We start from the raw sequence: 10,201 nt of genomic DNA, 5'->3' as shown, positions 1-10,201 counted from the left end.
GCTCCAGGACGTGGTGCGGAAGTGCGAGACCTTGGAGCACAATGTGTTGGCTCAAGAGGCCGAACTTGCCAAGGCTCGTAAGAGTGCGGAGGCGGCCCGGATTGAAGCCCAAGATGCCCTCCAGGAGATCCAGGCGGCCAGGAAGATTGCGGCAGGTAAGGCATTCAATATGCAAAGCAAGAGTGTGAAAAGGAAATTTCTTTTACTAACCCGGATTCGGAGTTCTCCAGGGGCCTTTGCTGATTTGCCGTGCAGTGTAACCGATGCTGCGGAGTTCTTCCAGGCCGAAGAAGGGAGCTCTATGGAGAAACTGTTCTGGTCGCAGTATCTTGCGCCTGAACATCCGGTGCCCTTCGGCGATCAGCTGAAGCAGCTGGTCGAACTGCACAGGGTGGCCGAACTGGCCATGAAGGATATGATAGTCTGGTTGTGGCCAGCCGAAGCGATACCTAGCAGTTATTTTGGCCTCGTGAAGAAGCTGGTGGATGCCTGTCCGCGGCTGGACGTCATCAAGCGGTCTGTCTGCATCGAAGGCACGCGCCTGGCCTTCTCCTACTGCAAGGTCTGGTGGGCGGAGCTGGATGCCGTTAAGTTAGCGACCGGGGGGCCGCCGGAGGGCAGGGAGCACCGTGCACCTGAGCGATACTTCGGCGATGTCTTAGAGGGGCCTCGCATTGTTGCGGATCATTGTGGGAAGGACACCATTTTTAAATGAATGTATTCGATCTCCCTCTACCCTGTACAATAAGATAAAGTGTTTGTGCAATATAATGCTTGTAATGTTTTTAAATTTTTACATCCTGTGCGGCCGTGTTGTGTGAAATCTGAGGGTTAACCAGTCGTCGGCTTCTGCCCCCACGTAGGTAGTACGGGGGTGTTCGGGATGGGATCTAAACAATCTTGATCCAATTAGATGGTCCTTGAAGGAGTTGTTTAGCGCAACGAACCAGGCAACCAGACTATGCGGCTGTAACATCCTCACTTAGCCATAGGAGTTCGACAATAAAAACATGGGTGCAACCCCTAGTATCCGAACTAGAGTGCTATAAGCGTCTGATCGGGAAGTACCAATCCTTTGCGTGACGCAGAAAAAAAATCTCCAATGATTTGTAACCTCCGAACAGCTGACCGGCTCTCGTCGCATCATGACAGTCAGTTTTCGGCTTTCTCTACTGAGGTGCTCCTTTGGTTAAACCAAGGCACAATCATAGTAGTTCTCCCTTTACTACCTTAGCCGATATAGCGGCACGTAAGGTAGCAAGCACAGGAGCCGGGCAACCCAACTATTGACCAAAGACATGATTCGGAGCCAATGCATATAATGCTAAATTTGGGGTGCCAAACTATACTTATAAAAAGTGTTCGGACTTTTGTTGCCGTAATGTGGGATGCTATAAAGCCCCTAGCAAACATCAAAATGTACCAAAGTGTACGGGTGCTACCTGATGGGGTTATCCACAGGGAAAATGAGAAAAAAGGAGAGAAAGAAAACATGAAAGATGTAAAGGTAATAAGCAAGGGCCCGAGGACTCGGGCCGCAAACTGTTTTCATTGTAATTTAATTAGTGCATCAAGGCGCATTGATACAAGTAGTGCGATAAGCAACATGCTATTTAACATGCCGAAACCAAGGGAGAGCTGCATGTGCGTCCTGAAAAACAGGTAGAGTTATCGTTAACGAAATCACCTAAAAAGTTCCCCATATGTCTGCGCTTCTCGCCGTCTTGGTGTATTTATCCTTCAAGAGGAAAATGACCATACTCCCCAATGGGGCCTGTGGGATTGAGACCTGAAAAGGAGACAAATAAAAGTAAAAGTATTTGCGTGTCCGATGTCGGTTGAGCTGTACTATGGACCACAAGCTAGATGTGCCTCCATCGACGCCCATGGGATTTTTAGCGCGTAGTTATGTACGCGCGGCACGAATGCCACCACTTGATCGGGACGGAGACGGAGGCCGGATTGCTAGTCGACCTCCTGACGAGCTGAGCTCTCCTGCTGCAGAGCAGTCCGGACCCTCTTAAGGGTGTCCATGGGCTCGGCAGCCGAATTGAGGTTCTGCTTGAGAAGGCCGCTCTGTACTTCTACTGCTAGGGCAGCTGTGTGCTCTTCTGTATCGAGGGAGCGTTCCATATTTCCATTGACCACTATGACACCGCATGGACCGGGCATCTTGAGCTTGAGATAAGCATAGTGTGGTAGTGCGTTGAATTGAGCAAACACAGTTCGTCCGAGCAGTACATGATAGCCGCTACGAAATGGGACTATATCGAAGATTAACTCCTCGCTTCGAAAGTTGTCTGGAGATCCGAAGACAACCTCTAATGTGATTGAGCCCGTACAACGGGCCTCTACACCTGGTATGACCCTTTAAAGGTAGTCCTTGTAGGCTTGATCCTTGATGGGTTAATGCCCATTTTCCGTGCTGTATCCTGATAGAGCAGATTGAGGCTGCTACCACCGTCCATAAGGACGCGAGTCAGGTGAAACCCAACAATTATTGGGTCTAAGACCAGTGCGGCTGAGCCCCCATGACAGATACTGGTCGGATGATCCCGACGATCAAAAGTGATCGGGCATGACGACCATGGATTGAATTTCGGGGCGACTAGCTCTATCGCATAGACGTCCCTGAGCGCGCTCTTGCGCTCCCTCCCGAGGATGTGAGTAGCATATATCATGTTCACCGTTTTAACCTGAGGGGGAAACTTCTTCTGTCCCCCTGTGTTCGGTTGTCGTGGCTCTTCGTCATCGTCCTCGCTTTGCGATCCTTTTTCCCTGTTCTCGGCGTTTAATTTGTCGGCCTGTTTAAAAACCCAGCACTCTCTATTTGTATGATTAGGTGGTTTGTCGGGGGTGCCATGAATCTGGCATGGACGATCAAGTATGCGGTCCAAGATGGATGGTCCCGAATTGTTCTTTTGGAACGGCTTCTTCCGCTGACCGGACTTAGAGCCACTGAATCCGGCATTGACCGCCGTATCCTCCGTGTTGTCACTATTGTTTCGACGCTTGTATGTGTTGCATTGAAACTTGTCTTTGTTACTTTTGACTTCAGGTGTGCCGGTGTCGCTTGCATTGTTTTTGCTACGGGCCAACCAACTGTCCTCGCCTACGCAAAAGCGGGTCATGAGTGTCGTGAGGGCCGCCATAGATTTTGGCTTTTCTTGGCCAAGGTGGCGAGCGAGCCATTCGTCGTGGATCCTGTGCTTGAAGGCTTCTAGGGCCTCGGCATCCGGACAATCGACGATTTGATTCTTTTTAGTTAAGAACCTAGTCCAAAATTTCCTGGTGGACTCGCCGGGCTATTGCACTATATGGCTTAAGTCATCAGTGTCCGGGGTTCGAACATACGTACCTTGGAAGTTATCGAGGAAAGCCTCTTCCAAGTCCTTCCAGCTGCCAATAGAATTTTCAGGCAGACTGTTTAGCCAATGTCGAGCTGGCCCCTTGAGTTTTAAAGGGAGGTATTTGATGGCATGGAGGTCATCGCCGCGGGCCATATGAATGTGGAGAATGAAGTCTTCAATCCACACCCCAGGGTCCGTTGTTCCGTCATATGATTCGATATTCACGGGTTTAAACCCTTCTGGGAATTCATGATCTAGGACCTCATCAGTGAAGCAATGAGGGTGTGCGGGGCCTCTATATCAGGCCGTATCGCGACGTAGCTCTGATGGAGTCTGTCTGTGGTTTTCAGCCCACGCATGACTAGGTTTGTCATGTCCGAATAGGTGGCCATCGTCACGTGTCGAGGTGCGTCCTCACGATCCGTAGATTGATCTGGTATGCCCTGCTTTATTGTTCAGGTTCGGCCAGAGGTCATATGTATGGCCGTGGGCTAATTTGTCTCTACCTATGCGATGAGGCGGGGCGGGCTGGTGTTCGGCGTGAGTTGCCATTTTGTCCCGACCACGTGGTGGTCGGTCAGCCGCATTGTACGGTGGTGGTATGTACTCCGGTGCCTCCTCGTCGAACTAAGGTAGCAATTTGCGCTTTGGGTAGCTTTTGGTTGGGCGCTTGAGGCCGTATTCTTCGGTTGCTAGGACATTAGTCCATTTATCATGGAGCAGACCTTGGTCAGCTTGAAGCTGCCGCTTCTTCTTTTTTAGGCTCCTTGCAGTGGCTATTAGTTGGCGCTTGAAGCGCTCCTACTCCAGAGGTTCCTCAGGCACGATGAAATCCTTAGTGCCGAGGCTCACCTCGTCCTTGGAGAGCGGAAGGTAATTATTGTCCTCCGAATCTTCGTGTGTGGCCTGTTTACCAGGGCTAACCTGCCCATCCTCCCATGTATCTTGCTAATTAGCTGTATCGACGGGTCTTCGTTGTCTTCGGCACCTTCTGGAGTGTTATCTTCTCTTGTGCCGGTGTTGTTGTCTTTACTGCAGCGTGACTTAGAGCGGTGCCGCTGACGCCGGCGCTTGGACTGTATTTTGGAAGGTTTATCCTCAGCTGGATCTTCCTTGTCATCGCCGTTGGTCTCCTTAGGTGCATCCACCATGTATACATCAGACGAGGAAGTGGCCGTCTAGCGTCCGGTGAATGGCGGGTTCTGGGCCTGTTCTTCTCCGGCATCATCGTCCATACCGTCGATGTCTTCGGAGTCGTAATCAAGCTCGTCGGTCAAATCCTCGACCATGGCTATGAAGTGGGTGGCGGGTGGGGAGCAAAATTCTCCACCGTCAGCCCCTACTTCGAGCCGGATATAGCTCGGCTGTGAGTCCTTTGCCAAGGACAGGTTCTTTAATGAGTTTAGCACATCGCCCAAAGGTGAGTGCTGGAAGATGTCTGCAGCGCTGAATTCGAAGATCGATAAACGATCGAGTTCGGCGTCCGCAAGCTCACGTGGTTCAGAACTTACGGCCGGAGACGAGTCCGGAGTTCCGGTGACAAGGACGTCCTGAGCGGTTGAGTCTATGTGCGGCTCCAACGCCGTGGATTCTGTGGCCTCTGTGGTGGGGCTGATCCTCCCGTCCTTGGATGGCACGGCTTGCTCCGGATCTAAGGCCAGACTGGTTACAAGAGCAATCTCCTGGATGCGGCCCGATGACAGATTTAGGTCATGATCATCAAGGTGACCGGGAGCGGCTACTGCGGTCTCGAATCCAGCGAAGATCAAGTCCCCACGGATGTCCGCAACGTAGTTCAAGCTTCCAAATCTGACCTGATGGCCAGGGGCGTAGCTTTCGATCTGCTCCAGATGGCCAAACGAGTTGGCCCATAGTGTGAAGCCGCCGAACACGAAGATCTGCCCAGGGAGGAAAGTCTCTCCTTGGACAGCATCATTATGGACGATTGAAGGGGCCATCAAACCTTTCAGCGACAGCACAGAGGAACTCTCAATGAAAGCACCAATGTCGGTGTCAAAACCGGCGGATCTCGGGTAGGGGGTCCCGAACTGTGTGTCTAAGGTCGATGATAACAAGAGACAGAGGACACGATGTTTACCCAGGTTCGGGCCCTCTCTATGGAGCTAATACCCTACTTCCTGCTTGATTGATCTTAATGAATATGAGTATTACAAGAGTTGATCTACCACGAGATCATAATGGCTAAACCCTAGAAGTCTAGCCTATATGACTACGGTATTGAGTATATGCTATCCGGACTAAGCCCTCTGGTTTATATAGACACCGGGAGAATCTAGGGTTACACAAGGTCGGTTACAAAGAGGGAAATCTACATATTCCATCGCCAAGCTTGCCTTCCGCGTCAAGGAGAGTCCCATCTGGACACGGGTGCAGTCTTCGGTCTCCGTATCTTCACAGCCCATCAGTCTGGCCCATGGCAACAGGCTGGACGCCCGAGGACCCCTTAGTCCAGGACTCCCTCAGCTGCCTCTCTCCGCAACCCTCGCTCCCCCTGCTTTGCACAAATGAATGCAAAAGGGAAGTAGCTGGTAGAAGACATGAATTCAAATCTAAGGATGGAGATCTGCAGGGAGAGGGAATGTCCATATGAGATCGGAGTTCGGGGATGCCAGGGAGACGTTGGTAGCCTCCTCCCTCCTGACCCATAAGGATCAAGGGCAACCGGAGGACAGAAAAGCAAATGCGGGAAGATCTGGACGAGAGGCGGGCACACAGAGCGTGTTTCACCCCACAACCCATGATTGAGTGCCACTTCCCTCTTCCTCCTTGGTGATATCACAACGAGAGAAGAAGAAGCAATTGTCCATAGGAGGAAGTGTGCGGTGAAATTGTTGGGTAACGTAGTAATTTCAAAAAAAATCCTACGCACACGCAAGATCATGGTGATGCATAGCAACGAGAGGGGAGAGTGTGATCTACGTACCCTTGTAGATCGACAACGGAAGCGTTAGCACAACGTGGTTGATGTAGTCGTACGTCTTCACAGCCCGACCGATCAAGCACCGAAACTACGGCACCTCCGAGTTCTAGCACACGTTCAGCTCGATGACGATCCCCGGACTCCGATCCAGCAAAGTGTCGGGGAAGAGTTCCGTCAGCACGACGGCGTGGTGACGATCTTGATGTACTACCGTCGCAGGGCTTCGCCTAAGCACCGTACAATATTATCGAGGACTATGGTGGAAGGGGGCACCACACACGGCTAGGAATATGATCACGTGGATCAACTTGTGTCTCTAGGGGTGCCCCCTGCCTCCGTATATAAAGGATCAAAGGGGGGGTGCGGCCGGCCAGGAGAGGGCGCGCCCCCTCCTTTCCTAGTTGGAATAGGATTCGGGAGGGGGAAAGAGGAGAGAGAGAAGGAAGGGGGGCGCCGCCCCCCTCTCCTTGTCCTATTCGGACTAGGGGGGAGGGGCGCACGGCCCAGCCCTGGCCACCTCTCCTCTCTTCCACTAAGGCCCACTAAGGCCCATATACCTCCCGGGGGGTTCCGGTAACCTCCCGGTACTCCGGTAAAATCCCGATTTCACCCGGAACACTTCCGATATCCAAATATAGGCTTCCAATATATCAATCTTTATGCCTCGACCATTTCGAGACTCCTCGTCATGTCCCCGATCCCATCCGGGACTCCGAACTCCTTCGGTACATCAAAACTCATAAACTCATAATATAACTGTCATTGAAACCTTAAGCGTGCGGACCCTACGGGTTCGAGAACAATGTAGACATGACCGAGACACGTCTGCGGTCAATAACCAATAGCGGAACCTGGATGCTCATATTGGCTCCTACATATTCTACGAAGATCTTTATCGGTCAGACCGCATAACAACATACGTTGTTCCCTTTGTCATCGGTATGTTATTTTCCCGAGATTCGATCGTCGGTATCTTAATACCTAGTTCAATATCGTTACCGGCAAGTCTCTTTACTCATTCCATAATACATCATCTCACAACTAACTCATTAGTTGGAATGCTTGCAAGGCTTATGTGATGTGTATTACCAAGAGGGCCCAGAGATACATCTCCGACAATCGGAGTGACAAATCCTAATCTCGAAATACGCCAACCCAACATGTACCTTTGGAGACACCTGTAGAGCACCTTTATAATCACCCAGTTACGTTGTGACGTTTGGTAGCACACAAAGTGTTCCTCCGGCAAACGGGAGTTGCATAATCTCATAGTCATAGGAACATGTATAAGTCATGAAGAAAGCAATAGCAACATACTAAACGATCGGGTGCTAAGCTAATGGAATGGGTCATGTCAATCAGATCATTCACCTAATGATGTGATCCCGTTAATCAAATAACAACTCTTTGTCCATGGTTAGGAAACATAACCATCTTTGATTAACGAGCTAGTCAAGTAGAGGCATACTAGTGACACTCTGTTTGTATATGTATTCACACATGTATTATGTTTCCGGTTAATACAATTCTAGCATGAATAATAAACATTTATCATGATATAAGGAAATAAATAATAACTTTATTATTGTCTCTAGGGCATATTTCCTTCAGTCTCCCACCTGCACTAGAGTCAATAATCTAGATTACACAGTAATGATTCTAACACCCATGGAGCCTTGGTGCTGATCATGTTTTGCTCGTGGAAGAGGCTTAGTCAACAGATCTGCTACATTTAGATCCGTATGTATCTTGCAAATCTCTATGTCTCCCACCTGGACTAGATCCCGGATGGAATTGAAGCGTCTCTTGATGTGCTTGGTTCTCTTGTGAAATCTGGATTCCTTTGCCAAGGCAATTGCACCAGTATTGTCACAAAAGATTTTCATTGGACCCGATGCACTAGGTATGACACCTAGATCGGATATGAACTCCTTCATTTGCTGCTTCCGAAGCAGCTATGTATTCCGCTTCACATGTAGATCCCGCCATGACGCTTTGTTTAGAACTGCACCAACTGACAGCTCCACCGTTTAATGTAAATACGTATCCGGTTTGCGATTTAGAATCGTCCAGATCAGTGTCAAAGCTCGCATCGACGTAACCACTTACGATTAGCTCTTTGTCACCTTCATAAACGAGAAACATATCCTTAGTCCTTTTGAGGTATTTCAGGATGTTCTTGAACGCTGTCCAGTGATCCACTCCTGGATTACTTTGGTACCTCCCTGCTAGACTTATAGCAAGGCACACATCAGGTCTGGTACACAACATTGCATACATGATAGAGCCTATGGCTGAAGCATAGGGAACATCTTTCATTTTCTCTCTATCTTCTGCAGTGGTCGGGCATCGAGTCTGACTCAACTTCACACCTTGTAACACAGGCAAGAACCCTTTCTTTGCTTGATCCATTTTGAACTTCTTCAAAACTTTGTCAAGGTATGTGCTTTGTGAAAGTCCAATTAAGCGTCTTGATCTATCCCTATAGATCTTAATGCCTAATATGTAAGCAGCTTCACCGAGGTCTTTCATTGAAAAACTCTTATTCAAGTATCCCTTTATGCTATCCAGAAATTCTATATCATTTCCAATTAGTAATATGTCATCCACATATAATATCAGAAATGCTATAGAGCTCCCACTCACTTTCTTGTAAATACAGGCTTCTCCAAAAGTCTATATAAAACCAAATGCTTTGATCACACTATCAAAGCGTTTATTACAACTCCGAGAGGCTTGCACCAGTCCAGAAATGGATCGCTGGAGCTTGCACACTTTGTTAGCTCCCTTTGGATCGACAAAACCTTCTGGTTGCATCATATACAACTCTTCTTCCAAAAATCCATTCAGGAATGCAGTTTTGACATCCATCTGCCAAATTTCATAATCATAAAATGCGGCAATTGCTAACATGATTCGGACAGACTTAAGCATCGCTACGGGTGAGAAGGTCTCATCGTAGTCAATCCCTTGAACTTGCCGAAAACCTTTTGCGACAAGTCGAGCTTTGTAGACAGTAATATTACCGTCAGCGTCCGTCTTCTTCTTGAAGATCCATTTATTCTCAATTGCTTGCCGATCATTGGGCAAGTCAACCAAAGTCCATACTTTGTTCTCATACATGGATCCCATCTCAGATTTCATGGCTTCAAGCCATTTTGCGGAATCTGGGCTCACCATCGCTTCTTCATAGTTCGTAGGTTCATCATGATCTAGTAGCATGACTTTTAGAACAGGATTACCATAGCACTCTAGCGCGGATCTCACTCTGGTTGATCTACGAGGTTCAGTAGTATCTTGTTCTGAAGTTTCATGATCATTATCATTAGCTTCCTCATAATTGGTGTAGGTGTCACAGAAACAGGTTTCTGTGATGTACTACTTTCCAATAAGGGAGTACGTACAGTTACCTCGTCAAGTTCTACTTTCCTCCCACTCACTTCTTTCGAGAGAAACTCCTTCTCCAGAAAGTTTCCGAATTTAGCAACAAAAGTCTTGCCTTCGGATCTGTGATAGAAGGTGTATCCAATAGTTTCCTTTGGATATCCTATGAAGACACATTTTTCCGATTTGGGTTCGAGCTTATCAGGTTGAAGCTTTTTCACATAAGCATCGCAGCCCCAAACTTTCAGAAATGACAACTTTGGTTTCTTGCCAAACCACAGTTCATAAGGCGTCGTCTCAACAGATTTTGATGGTGCCCTATTTAACATGAATGCGGCCGTCTCTAGAGCGTATCCCCAAAACAATAGCGGTAAATCAGTAAGAGACATCATAGATCGTACCATATCTAGTAAAGTACGATTACGACATTTGGACACACCATTATGCTGTGGTGTTCCGGGTGGCGTGAGTTGCGAAACTATTCCACATTGTTTCAAATGTACACCAAACTCGTAACTCAAATATT

The sequence above is a fragment of the Triticum dicoccoides genome, chromosome 5A, assembly GCF_002162155.2.
Source record: "Triticum dicoccoides isolate Atlit2015 ecotype Zavitan chromosome 5A, WEW_v2.0, whole genome shotgun sequence".
Taxonomy (NCBI): Eukaryota; Viridiplantae; Streptophyta; class Magnoliopsida; order Poales; family Poaceae; genus Triticum; species Triticum dicoccoides.
The sequence above is the reverse complement of the archived record's forward strand: the minus strand, read 5'-3'. Positions refer to the sequence as shown.